This window comes from Rutidosis leptorrhynchoides, chromosome 8 (genome assembly GCF_046630445.1).
Source record: "Rutidosis leptorrhynchoides isolate AG116_Rl617_1_P2 chromosome 8, CSIRO_AGI_Rlap_v1, whole genome shotgun sequence".
NCBI classification, from domain to species: Eukaryota; Viridiplantae; Streptophyta; class Magnoliopsida; order Asterales; family Asteraceae; genus Rutidosis; species Rutidosis leptorrhynchoides.
The window spans coordinates 53,901,467-53,915,837 of NC_092340.1; positions in this window are offsets into that span (position 1 = coordinate 53,901,467).

The following is a 14,371-nucleotide window of genomic DNA, read 5'->3' on the forward strand; positions in this document are numbered from 1 at the left end:
AAGAATAGATAGAATAATATGCTTCATACCTGGCGAAACATTAGCAAAAAAGGCAGTACTTTTTGGGAGACTAGGAACTAACCCAGAACATGCTTTGAACTCATCCAGGATTTTACGAATCACAGCCACAGAATCAGCATTCGCATGGGAGAAGAGAAACAAGTCGTCCGCGAAGCATAGGTTTACAATATTTAGTCTTTCACACATAGGGTGATATCGAAAGTTACCAGAACGATGAATATTGCGCACCAACATTAAACTTAGAACTTCCATAACCATTGTGAACAAATAAGGAGACAATGGATCGCTTTGCCTCAATCCACGTTTACCTTTAAAAAAACCATGAAGATCACCATTCACGTTAACAGAAAAGGAAGTCGAAGTCACACATGCCATGATCCATTTAACCATAGTTTGATGATAACCAAAACGATAAAGAATTTCCTCCATAAATCTCCAATCTACTGTGTCATACGCCTTCTGGATATCAACTTTAAAAGCACACCTACCCGTACCACTAGCACGATGGTAATTTCTCACTAACTCCTGCGTAAGTAAAATGTTATCCGAAATACGAAGACCGGGGACAAACGCCGATTTGTTTTCGCTAATGATGTCACTTAAACTCTCCTTGAGGCGATTAGTAAGAATCTTACTAATACACTTGTAAATGACGTTACAACATGAAATAGGGCGGAAATCAGTAACTTTACAAGGATTGGCCACTTTAGGAAGAAGTGTAATAATTGTATGATTAATCTCCTTTAGTAGTTTTCCATTACCAAAAAACTCTTGGACCGCTCCTGTAACCTCCACACCAATAATATCCCACGCTTCCTTAAAAAACGCCGAGGAATAGCCATCCGGGCCCGGCGATTTATTTTCTCCGATATCAAAAATTGCCGCCTTAACCTCCTCATCCGAAACCATCGCAATCATAGAAAGCGCTCTGTCACTACTAATCTTCCTAGTAAAAAGAGAATCTGGATCCTGGATGACTTCCGAGTTTGAGGCAGTACCCAGGAAAGAAGCATAGTGATTAACAAATAAATTTGGAACACCTTCACCATCAATCATATTACCATCAGCATCTGAAACCACCTGGATTCTACCCCTATTTGTGCACCCCTTAACAACGCTATGAAAGTAACGAGAGTTATTATCACCAACCCGTAACCATTCCACTTTCGCTTTTTGTTTCAGGAATCGCTCTTCATCCAAAACAGCCTCATTATAAGCTTGTAATAAGTGAGCTTCATCCTCCCGTATATCAACAGAAAATGGATTTCTGTCCAGAGCAAGCTGCGCAACATCAAGCTCAACACGCAATTTCAACACACGCTCATGCAAGTTCCCTTTTTGCCACATAAGCTTTCGAAGTGGTTTCTTAAGCAGACGAAGCTTCTTAATAACTTTATACATCCGATGACCCTCCACTTCTTGATTCCATGCATCTAAAATAGTATTACGAAACTCAGCATGGGATGCAATATAGTTTGAGAATCGAAATGGCTTATGGCGCATATGATCCACCAGAATATCCGGCATTTTGAGAATCGCTGGGCAATGATCTGACACCCTATAGGGTTGAAACATAGCATACGAACTAACAAAATTCGTCATGAATACATCATTAACCATGACACGATCAATCTTTTTCAATATACCCGAGTTAGACTTAGGCTTTTGATTCCAAGTATACAGAAAACCAGTATGATTAAGATCCGACATATTTAGATCATTAATGCAATCCTGAAAATCACGCATAGCCGTTGTGATTTTGGAACTACCCGCAATCGACTCGTCCAGATTCAATGCAACATTAAAGTCGCCAAGCATTGCCCAAGGTTGATTTCCCACGTAACCCTTATGTTTCACCAGATTACTCCATAACATACGCCGAGCTATATAACTGATCAGTACAATCCAACACCATAACATCAACAATATTAGGATCCCATCCGACAATAATTCTCGTTCCTCCCGTACATTTGCTATGGTTTGAAGCCCACCTCCATTGATGAAAAACACGATCACAAATACTACTTAAATTACCCGCAGCTAGATGAGATTCTAGGACAGCACACATGCTCAACCGATTCTCCACCACGACATCTCGAACCTCATTTTGTTTAAGGGAGCGGTTCATGCCCCTAATATTCCACGAAGCGATGCTAATCATTGGAAACCGCATTCACGGGAGTGCTTGCCCCCTCAGTATTTTTATTTTCCATAAAGTCACCTGTTTCATCAGCTTGTGGATTTATATCAATCAAATCATCACCATTACCCTTATGATGGGTCTGACCTGCATCATTTTACTTTAATCCAATCAAGGCATCAAAAGCATTGCTGACACCAACTCCACCCTCATGTGCCCCATCACTATGACCTTGTTGTTTGCTCGATTGACCTTGCAATACGTCTTTATGTTTTGCCACTGGAACATACACCATCTTAGGTTTAGCTTTACCCACAACATTTCCATCCTTTGGTTTAGTTTGTTCCTTCTGGTTACGAACAGCCATGCCCACAACTTTCTTTTTTCCCACCTGCTGAAAACCATCAGGATCGAGCATCTTATTTTCCTGTTGAGGTTTAATACACTTCGGGCACATAGAATCCGTGTGACCGAACACATGACAATGAGAACACATTGGCGGTTTCCATTCATATTCAATAGTAACAACGTCCACAACCTTCTTTGTCCCCTCTATATTTGGTGTCGATACCCGAAGGGTTTCCTTAAGCCCCAATTCAGCAGATACTTCCACCATCGCTCTAGCATAAGAAGGTCTACCCCATGATTCCATACACATAGAACTAGTGTATGAGTCAAGCATTAAAGGTTTTTCCACCTTCGATGCAATTACACTTAATCCATCGGCCGTAAAACCTGCAAGCGGTACATCATATAATTTGATCCAAACTGGAACCTTAGTCAAATCCTCTTTCGTGAGCGACACACACGGTGACCATTTGTCCAGAATAATGGGAACCGTTCAAATCATCCATGGCCCATTTTCAAGAACATCTTGCATACCTTTGGATGATGAGAACTTGAAAAAATAAAAGCCCTTGGCATTCATCATTGTTTTCTCCAGACCATACTTCTTCCATACATTCGAGACATAGTTCTGAACCACCGGGAAAGCAAGTCGTTTACCAAGAAAATATCCATACAATGTGTTATTGTACCTTAGACTCGCCTCCTCAACCGATGACATCGGAATTTCAACATCTATCCCTTCTCCCAAGTTCACATTATTTTCCATAAACCTGAAGTTAACCTTCTGGTCCTCCTTCTTACCACTCAACAAGGATGCATAAGAAACACTTTTAGCCCCAGTACCCTTAATAGCATCACCATTGTTCTCCCTACATGTTGACTGTTGATCCACACATTGAGAAACATGAACTGACTTATCACGTTCCACAAATTTTGCTGGAGTAACACGATTATAATCATTACGCACTTCTTCTTGTTCAGAATCAGATGAATCACTAGCTGTATGAATGCTAACAACATCAATTTTATCATCAACCCTATCCAAATTCAACGTATCATCCTCCAATCGATCATCAACCTTAGTCGACATCAATACGTCCTCAACAATCTGTTTATTACGTTCAACATCGTCTGGTATAGGTTTAACCGATGGTTCACTATTGCTCGACTTATCTTGTACATCCCCACCAATCAAACGACTTCGTAAAACCCTAACAGTTGATTTTTGACCCTCTCTTTTCTTTTTTCCTCCCGAATTCTTACCCATGAGCCTTATAGAACACTATTATCCAAGCAGCAGCGATATATGACGTGAAAAAAAAGGAAAAAATACCTTAGAAATCACCGGCGGCGAGTCGCCAAAATCGACCCTGAATGATGGTGTTGTTCGTTCATTTAAGCACGAATTTTGGAGCAGTCGTTCTTCAATTTGTGATTTGGTGAAACCCTAAAGACGATGACCATAGGTGACAGGGTGGCGCGTCGGCGATGGTAAAATGTGACCCGGGACTAACAGTTATGATAGTCCAATGTATTTATTCTATTTGGCTGCCTTGGATTGAATGTTTTTGAATCTAAATAATAACTTTGCGTAATAATTGAATAAAAAAAAAGAATTATACATCACGAGACGATCAAAGTTTATTATTTTGTATTTTTAGGTCACTCATATTTGAAAATTATTTTGTAGGTTAACAAATTAGTGGAAACAACCTTTTATATAAAAAAATGTTTTAGTGACAACAACTTTTTATATATAATTAAAACTTTCAATTTACATTAAAGAAAGCCAGATCTGTAACGTAATTTGAATCCACTCCACCACTGTTGCCTCACTACCGTAAATCCAACCTGCAAATAAAAAAACGGAAATCTATAAATCGAAAAAAGGAGATCTACAAATCGAAAAAAGAAGATCTATAAAACGCGAGATCACTGTTACCCATGGCGGCAATCATCGGAGATCAGATTCTTCATGTTGTGGTGTGTTTGGTGGAAGAAAGAGGTGTGTTAGGGCACGAACCTCCCTGAATGAAAATCGAAATTGATGATTCAAATTCTTGTTTTAGATTTTCTGTAATTAAGGAAATAGAAAAACCAACAGAGGATTGCAAGAGCTTTGCAGTATCAGTGACGACAGTTTTTTGGCATGTGGTAGCCTGTATTTCAACGGAACGATACTATCACACGTCACAACAACGATTGGTGTATCTGAGTTCAGAGGTTTGAAGTCGGTTCTTAGAGATGTTGATTTTGAGATCTGTATCTCATTCTCTTTGAGAGACGCTCTTGTTGGATTTGCAATTAATTTAGAACTGATTGTGGCTTTGATCTTCGGGGTTTAATTATTTAAATTTGTAATTGTTTTTTTTTTAAATTTTGTAGAAGGAAAAAGAAAGTAAAAAAAAGATGATGAAAGAGGAAGAAGAGTAGGGAAAATTCAAAAAATACCCTCACATGCTTTGCACGTGACCAAATTTAATAGAAAAGTTAACGAACGTTAGGCATTTGGACTATCCTTGCTCCTCTAGCAAATCACAGTGACTATCCACACTCAGAACCTCAAGTATGGTTATCCATACAATCTAGTATAAACTAGAGGGACTATCCGCACAATTTTCTCTTGATTATACAATAAAGTTAAAAGCTCGAATTCTCCACATATCACATAATAAGATTAACTGTTATTGTAGCAGTAGGCTCATATAAAATCACTAGAGTATCAATATTCATGTAGATGGTCCATAGAAGGTGATGGATTCTATTCGGTCAAGTACACTTGGGATCATATTAATTTTTTAATTTTACCACCGACTTCTAGTTCTTTAATATGGTTTTAAATTATCCATCGTAAAATTTAACATTTTCTTATAGTGATTGAGCATTGATAGACTCCCTACTCTGAATTTTTCATTACAATTTTAAAAATTGAATCCAGAGACACTGGCAGAACTTGAACCCGAGTATAGATGGGGCGGATGTAAAAATTTAATAAATTTTTCATTATCAGCAGGGGTATACACTAAAAAAACCGTATTTTTTATTAAAATTTTCAATTTTTTAGTGTAATTCTTTTTTCCCGTTAAATCCAGGTGGAGCGGGTGATCATATACATGGCATTGTATATGTGTGTTTTATTTCCTAAAGGCTAAAAGCAGAATTGCGCGGACTTTAAAGCCAAGATATGCGATATTCGCAGAAAGTAAAGTGCAGCAGTTATGTTTCCGAGTTAATAAGGGACTGTGGTTTAATCCGCTGAGTTTTCGCGGATGGATAAGTAATTCGCAGACCGCGGATATCTCGAATACTATGAATAGGGAGCTTGGTCTCTCATTTATGGGTTGTTGATTCTCTGCCATTTTTCCTAAGCCTTTGTAATTTCCACTTATGATCTTGCCCAACGGATTTTTACATCGCGCAAAGGTGAATTATGCTAATTAACAATCAAGACCGGGTCGGGGTGGTTGATCACTTGATAGTTAAAGTGAAAGACGATCATCGGGGTCCAAAATAATCATCAAACATCCCATCCTTCATTGTAATCTTATTGCACTCAATCCGTAATTAAGTAACATTATTAATTAAGGATTGATCAATTAGCGCCATCCGTGGGACACGTTTTACAAATTAAACTGAAAATTTTTTGTTTCGTGCCATCAAACAATTAATTCGTTGGTTTAATTCCAATCGTGTTTTTGTTATGATGATTTGCAGGTGCATACATCTAAAATCGGCGGTAAATTGCTTGATTGCTTAGAATAATGAGTAATATTGGAAATGATAGTGATATAGTGGTCGTTGTGTGAGTGAATGCCCAAAAAGAGGAAAAAAGCGAAAGTCCGCTAAAATGTATCATAATTGGCAATTTGCGCCAATTAGTTTCCCGAAAATGCAGAGCGATGATTTCTATGAAATGCCGATAGTGGTATCGTGCAAAATAGCGGAAGCTGACATCACAGTCATGAAAGTCCATGTCGATAACGGCAGTAGCGTTGATATTATTTACGAACAATGTTTCGCTCAACTGCCGGAAAGTATTAAAACGAACCTGCAAACAACCGCAGTTAAGCTAACCGGTTTTGCAGGAGAATCTTCATTACCTATAGGTGTTTTGCTATTAAACATCGAGCTAGCCGATGTAAACGATGATGCTTTGGTGCGACAAGCGCGATTAGATTTTTATGTTATGCTAGCCTCATCTCGCTATAACATGCTGCTGGGAAGAACCGCTATAAGTAAATTTGGAATTGTCCCGTCCACAATTCATGGCATGATTAAGTTTCCAACATATAAAGGGGTTGCCACAATATGTTCAATGAGCATTATGCCTATTTGTGCGGCTGTTAACGAAAAAACCACAGGGCAGGAACCTGTTGATGCTGCGGATATGATGTTATGCGAGGGGTATATGAAATAGTATTAATTTTACTACGAAATACTATTAAATACGATACAATTTTACACAAGATATTTATTTATTTATAGAATGGATATACCTAAACCTTGCTACAACACTTATAGGCAGTGTACCTAATCGTACAGTAGTGTAGTTTTTAGTAAGTCCGGTTCGTTCCACAGGGAAAATTAAACAAGCTTAACGCTATATTAGTTTTAACTTATAAAAATACAAATATATATATATAAATAATATTATTATTATAAAAAGGGGTTTTTTACCGTTTAATGACCGGTTTGTCGATTTTAAAACTTTAGTCGCAGTTAAAACCTAATGTAAAATATTAAATAAATAAAAGACTTAATTTAAAGCGTAAAGTAAATAACGATAATGAAATTGCGATAAATAAAGAGTACGATAATTAAAAGTGCAATTAAATACAATGACAATAAATAAAAGTGCGATAATTAAAAGTGCAATTAAATATGAAATAAAAGAATTATGCTTATTTAAACTTCCATAATCATGATGTTTGACGTGTTGATTTTTAGTTTATTCCCATGGGTTAATTGTTCTTTGTCCTGGATTATTCAATATGTCCATACGGATTTGTCCATAATAGTCCATCAGTCATAATCATAAAATGCGGAAGCCTTCGTCAAATTATTCTTATTCCCGAAGTCAAATATTCCAACTAATTGGGGATTTGAATTATAACAAGGTCTTAATACTTTGTTTAATGAATACACCAGGTTATCGACTGCGTGTAAACCAAGGTTTTACTACTTTGTTAACAATTACACCAATTACCCTTGAATGTAATCCACCCCTGTTTCAACAAGTCTATTAACTATTAATCCAGTTCCGTGTCCGGTAAAATGAACAATTATTAGTATTTATAGATATCCCGCCCACCGTACCCAGTCAAGCGTATGTGGTTATATATAAATACGTTAAATTATAAGTCTATATATTAAATTAATGAGGTATCATTTAGTTAATATAAAGCCCATTAATAGCCCATAGTCTAATTTTCACAAGTGTCGTTCTTTTGTCCAAACCCCAATTATGGTACAAAGCCCAATTACCCAATTTAAATATTTTTAGCCCAACATCATGATTACTTCGGCATTAAATAAGCATAATAATAACTTAGCTACGAGACATTAATTTAAAAATAACTTTAACCATAACTTACAGTGATTAAAAATAGCGTAGCGTTACACGGACAGAATTTCGACTTACACCCTTACAACATTCGCTAACATACCCTTATTATTAGAAATTAAAATTAAAATTAAAATTAAAATTTAAATACATATATATATATATATATATATATATATATATATATATATATATATATATATATATATATATATATATATATATATATATACGTTTATAGATAGAGATATGGATGATTATATGGTAAAAACTGAGCCAAAACACGCGAATTTATAGCATGTGGCCTGACTTTCAGAGCCATGCGATCGCATGGAAAATCTGCCTACAGGCCATGCGATCGCATGGTGGTAGGTATCAGCTCATACTTCTTTGTTTTCTTGTTTGTCGACGTTTATAATATATAATATAATATATAAATAATTTATATAATTATTTAAATATTATATTATATTCTTGTGTATAGTTGACTCATAATTTTTAATCCGTTGCGTCGAGCGTTGAGAGTTGACTTTGGTCCCGGTTCCGGTTTTTCGAACGTCCTTGCGTATAATTTAATATCTTGTACTTTGCATTTCGCGTCTTGTACTCTTGTAATTTTGAGACGTTTCTCACCAATAATTGGAACCACTTTGATTATATTTTGTACTTTTGAGCTTTTTGGTCATTTGCGTCTTCAAATCTTCGAATCTGTCTTTTGTCTTCACCTTATATTATTTAAACGAATATCACTTGTAAATAGAACAATTGCAACTAAAAGCTTGTCTTTCTTGAGGGATAATGCTATGAAATATATGTTCATTTTTAGCATTATCAAATATTCCCACACTTGAGCGTTGCTTGTCCTCAAGCAATATAGTCTTGAAATAAAAATACTAGAATCACTTCTTTATTCTTCACACTTTGTACATCAGTGATTTCTATACGGCGGTATGAACAATGGTAGTAACGATGTGGTTTACAGTCCCACATGACTATAAAAATTTAGATCCTTTAGGAAATTGGATATTTATGAAAACATTTGATCTTTTTAAAAATTCAATCTAGCTTTTACCCTAGATAAGTTTTTTTGGAATAACCCTTCACCGGTGTTTGCAAAATCTTTTTGTGGGTTTGGTGGGTTTCAGATTTGAAAACTTTAGCTCAAAACTTGTGGTTTTGTGTCACCCACTTGCTAACCTTGTATTGGGAAAGCAACACGTCCAGTATACTTGCTCCGTATATTACCTTTCGGTAAACTACCGTCCGATTGTAAAGGAAAGCGTTGAACAAGCAACTGTTAAGGCAATGTCCCCTGACATGCTTTTAATTATGGTCTATAACGTGTCTTTGACCATGCTATGCAACCATCGTTCTTACGGTTGACACCCAATTTGGTTCAGGTGACCTAATGAATTCCAGGTGAATTCCTAGGATTTTACATTCAATGGTAATGAACGCAATGAAAATGGGTTTTCAGAAAACAAATCAGTTTGTAATTTTGATCAAAATATTTTCTCGTTCAAGCCCGAGTTTAGATATTATCGAATTCTATGAGTTTGTAATTCTCAATCTTTAAAAGTCAATCTCAATGATTGAGTAATATCAGTCTTAAAAGCTGATTTTTAATCTTTAAGGAGATTATCCTTTATGGGGGTCTGATTCATTAGTCTTATCAAGCTAATTTGCACGGCGTCCTCCTCATTTTACAAGACAGATCCTCTCATAGTTAGGATAAGTCTGACCACTTGGCGACCCTGTTTGATGCTGAGGTCCGTGGATTTCCTGCTGATTTTAGTGATGAATTTTCTAGATTTTTCGTCAACCTACAGCTGGTCTGGACGACAACTTCATGACCTAAATCAAGAAGTGCGTGTCTTTTTCAGAAGACTTTACTTCCTTTTAATGATGGAATTGATTCATCGTGTAGATCCATCTTTCTTTCAAATATATTAAATCGGGTAAAACTGATTAGTTTAGTTCAAAGCAAAAGTATCTTCAATTATTTGTACAAAAATATGTGATATATGTTTAAAATAACTTGGTAAATTTTTCCCACACTTGGCTTTTATTTTCTTTTATTTGCCTTTTTATTGTCCTCCATTCCATTTTAAATGAATTCTAACATTTTAGTTTGTTTCTCAATTTATGTCCTTTCCGAGGTAATAATAATTTCGGTGTTAACACCTAGTTTTATCGTTCATAAATATGTATAAACATGATTTTGAATTCATTTAATTGAAAATTTTGAAAATTTTTACTAGAATTGGGTAGTCAGTATATAAGACTATGGCTGTTCTTTATTATCAGAGAGCACTAGATTCTAATACAACTACTGCGTTACTAGTATTTTTAATGGTAACCAAGTGTATAAGGTAAAAATTTTAAAAATCCGAAAGAATTTAACCCCTTCCCACACTTAAGATCTTGCAATGCCCTCATTTGCAAGAAATCAGTAACAATTTAAATTATTGAGGGTGATTAGCGTAGAAAAATGATTAAATTTTACCAAAGTTTCCAAACATATTGGCGTTTGTTTGTTGAATGATAAATGGTGCACATCATTTGTTCATTCCGTCTTGTTGTTACATCATATTTGTTTTTCGTTTTGTCGTCAAAAGTACTAGCTTTTGCTGAACTTAATGCCAGTCTTTGAAAATACGCTGTTTTACCCTGTTTTGTACAATTGACAATATACATACATACAAATATAAACTTGCATGGTAATTTGAAATGGGACTTAAAATCCCACTTTCAAATCAAATATGAAACATTAGTACCAAATAATAAAAATATTAAACAATACATTAATGTATCACAATATCATATGTTTAAACATAAATAAATAAAAATAATAAAAACTTAAAAATCATATAAATTACCAACCAGAACTAAATCAATCTGGATAGGGGTTCCAGTTCATGTCGTCGTCCGGGTTCCATGGTTAGTGATAGGTGTACTGGTATGCCTGGTTAGGGTCGTAGAGAGTATATGGTGGTCTCATCTCGGGCTGGTGTGGAGGATAGTAAGCGGGTCGGAACGTAGTGATCCTGAGGTGACAGCCGGCTCATAATCTGACGCTGATGATAGTCCCATCTATCATGCTGTCATTGCCTGGAATGCTCGTAATCATTTTGGGCTTGCCACTGCTCCATCCGACGAAATCTCTCCCCGTTTGTCATATCTACCTCATCTATATGCTGGTAGACATCAGTCATAGCCTCCCGAATGACATCCCTAATGTCATCCGCTTCCTCCATTTCCTTGTCTGATCCTCTCTCTACCTGTGGATGACTACCTTCATAGGGTATTGCCTGGTTGCGTCTACTCTTCAATACCTTAGCACCCGCATAAACCCTCAATCCTAAAGGCTCAACCTGTTCCCTACATTCCAAAAGTGGACCCCCTTGGTCCTTATCTACACCTAAATACTCTCCAATGTGAGTAACAAAAATACCTCCTCCAATTATCCCCCCTTCCTGTATTCCTTCAACCATCTTAGATAAATAAAAACCAACACAATAGGGGATATTAACAAAGCTTCTCGGGTCTCGAATACACTTTAGGTAAAATAAATCATGTAAGGTCATTTTCTCCTTGTTATGACCTCTCTGTGTAATCGAGTTAGCCAAAAATCTATGAATTATGCGAAGCTCTGCTTTGTTAATATGTAAGTAGGTATGTGTTCCTGCCCGCCCAAAAACATTATAATCTGACATACGCCTCCATACGGCGTTCGCATCAAAATTTCTGTCTACCCTTTCACCACGATAAATCAAATTCATACAATCGGGTAGTAGCAATTCACTAGGAGTGTAAATCTGTAATGCCCTGGCCATGTCCAGCATGGACATCCTGTACATCCTACGGCCAAGTATAAACCTAAGAAAACTTCTATCATCTAACCTATCTACATCTACATTTAATGCTATAGTACTCATCAGCTCAACACACCATTTCTTATATACAGGTCTACGAATGGTGAATAAACGTTCCCAATCAGTAAAAGAAGTGTTGCCATACCTTTGGATCAAATGCTGTCTAACTGAGTTAGCAAGTTGGACCCTTTCCAAAGGATTCCAATCAATTACCCTAGGCACCTCTACATCTTTCGTTACTAATTTGAATTTATTACTTTAATATACCGGGTAATCTCTCCAGCTTCTATCGAATCTCAGATTAGGATGCAATGTATGTTCAGGAATCGTTGGGTATTCTACTGGAGGATGCATCGGAATTACTATGAATTCATTAACAAACTGTAGCGGATCATAATAAGGTACATGTTGATCAGGCTAATGTTGTTGTTCCTGTTGTGGTTCTTGTTCGGGTTCTGGCTCGTATTGCGGTTCATATTCTGGTTCAGGTTCTTGTTGTGGTTGTCTAGATGACGATGAAGCACCAGCAGTATCGGTTTTCTGCAAAACACATTAAACACAAAATGTGTGCATCCAAATATGCATTAGTGTTAGCAAAATAACAACTTGAAACAATTACAATAACATGTTAAATCAAAATTAAACTTATACACATTTTCACAATTTTATTAATTCTACACTTTTTCAAATAAGCCTATATGAAAATGTATACAAAGTTCTTAAGCATTTAACTCAAATAACATGTCAAAATAGTCATTACTAACAATCAAACAAGTCTCAAATGGCAATTATATCAAATTAATCAAGTTCATGAATTTTAGACTTAAAAAGTTCACTTTAATTCTCAAAAATCATGTTTAGGATCAATGTTTGGATCATTTAGCTACCTAAACATGTTACACTACTTAATTTAGCAATCATTCATGACAAAAATCGGCCATAACCTGTTTATATCAAAAAGCCCCAAATTGCTCAAGAGCACAAACCCTAGATTCCTAAAAATTTTGAAGTTTTTGGCTTCAAATCATGTTAAATAGCATTAATCTAGGTTATACATGCATAATATACTAACAATTTAACTCTAATTACACTATAAATTAACAAAATTGCATTAGGTAAAATATTGGTAATTATCACAAAAACTAGAAATTTTAAGAGTTTAGGGGTATAATTTTTACCTTTTTGTTGAAGAATCCGAACCTAGGCATGATTAGAGCAAGAAATTTGACGAATTACGGTGAAAAATGGTGATTTTTGGTGAGGATTTGAGTGTGTTTTCGTATGTGTTGTGTGTGTGTTGGTGTGAGACAGAACAGCTCGCTGAGCTTTTGTTTCTGGCCTGGAATCCAGCTCCATGCGATCGCATGGAGTTGCAGTTCAAAACCCATGCGATCGCATGGGTCTGGTATATATATATATATATATATATATATATATATATATATATATATTTATAAAACCTTACAATTTTTAAAACATATAATTAAATTAAATTTTAAAAATTTGTTTCTTTTTAGGATGAGGGCGTTTCGGATCGTTGTCCTAGTCCGTCCCTCGACAAAATTTTAAAATTTGTCATTTTAAGCTCAATTTTAAAAGCAAAGATTTTTGGGTTTTTTAAATATTTTTTGGCATACTTTAATTCAATAAGGCTAAAAATAATGATAATAAAAGTTCTCGTTCCTCCCTTGGGTAGAGCAATTTCGGTTCAACGACCTAGTTTTCAACTCACGACGAATTTTAAAAATCATATTTTTAACTTAACGAAATAAAGTAAATTTTTGTTTTTAAATTCACACCAAACTTAAATTTAAAATGCATAAAATTAAAAATTCATATTATTAAATTTAAAAATTCACACCAAACTTATATTATATTTTTGTTTTTATACATACAAACTTATATTAAAAATATTAATTTTTCAAATATTTACAAACTTAAATATATTGATTTTAAAAAAATTCACAATATTAATTTAATATTAATTTTAAAAACATAGTAAAAATTAAAATTAAAAAGTTTTTTGGTCTTTTATCCCACTTTAATCAATCAAATATTATCAAAAATATACGCCCCTCTTTTCGGTAAAGTAATTTCGGCTATATTACCTAGTTTTACTCCTGACGAATTTCTGAAATATTTTGGGTTGATTGATTAAAGATATTTATACCTTAAGAATAACGGTAAATTTTGCAGTGATGTAATAAATTTTTGTATGACATCAATAATTTCGGTCGCAAAACCTAATTTTATTGAATACCAATTTAATACTTTATAGCGAACGATTTATCGTTTATTATCAAAAGCTTAAAAGCAATAAAAATAAACATAAAAACTGTACATACTTACATGTGAAATAGAATTCTTAGTGACCTGCTTTAGCCCACTCATAAGATAGTTGGACTAATTGGTTTTCCATAGCTA